This window comes from Penaeus monodon, chromosome 30, assembly GCF_015228065.2.
Source record: "Penaeus monodon isolate SGIC_2016 chromosome 30, NSTDA_Pmon_1, whole genome shotgun sequence".
Classification (NCBI taxonomy): Eukaryota; Metazoa; Arthropoda; class Malacostraca; order Decapoda; family Penaeidae; genus Penaeus; species Penaeus monodon.
Genome location: NC_051415.1, coordinates 12,523,640 through 12,524,086, shown reverse-complemented (window position 1 = coordinate 12,524,086; position 447 = coordinate 12,523,640).

Sequence of the window (447 nt, the reverse complement as noted above, 5' to 3'; positions counted from 1 at the left end):
CAAAAGGAGAGATATGGTGTCGGAATGAACTCTCTCGTTGTCCTTTTAAATACCCTTATCGCTGTCTGTATTAATGCTATCAATATTACTATTATGCTTAAAATCATCAGCCCGACTTTTACCAAATGTGTACTCAACATTTATCCATCAGTATACTTCATCAACAGTGCTGCCTTGATGAACGAACGAACCCGCAATAACCCTGCTTTCGTCTCTCCCTAAAATTACTAATAGGTTTCCCTCAGTCCTTTGCTTTACATCTTCCAGGTTTTTCCGCCTTAGATCTCGAGGACTAATCTCATTTCCATTCCGGCTCACGCTCTTTGAGTCACCTCATTACCATAGATTTACATAATGGGAGAGAAGCAGTTGTGTCCGTGTTCATGTTTGGTCGTTAGGCTTGAATTAGGAGGATTGTGACTAACTACCTTTAGGCTATTATACTTG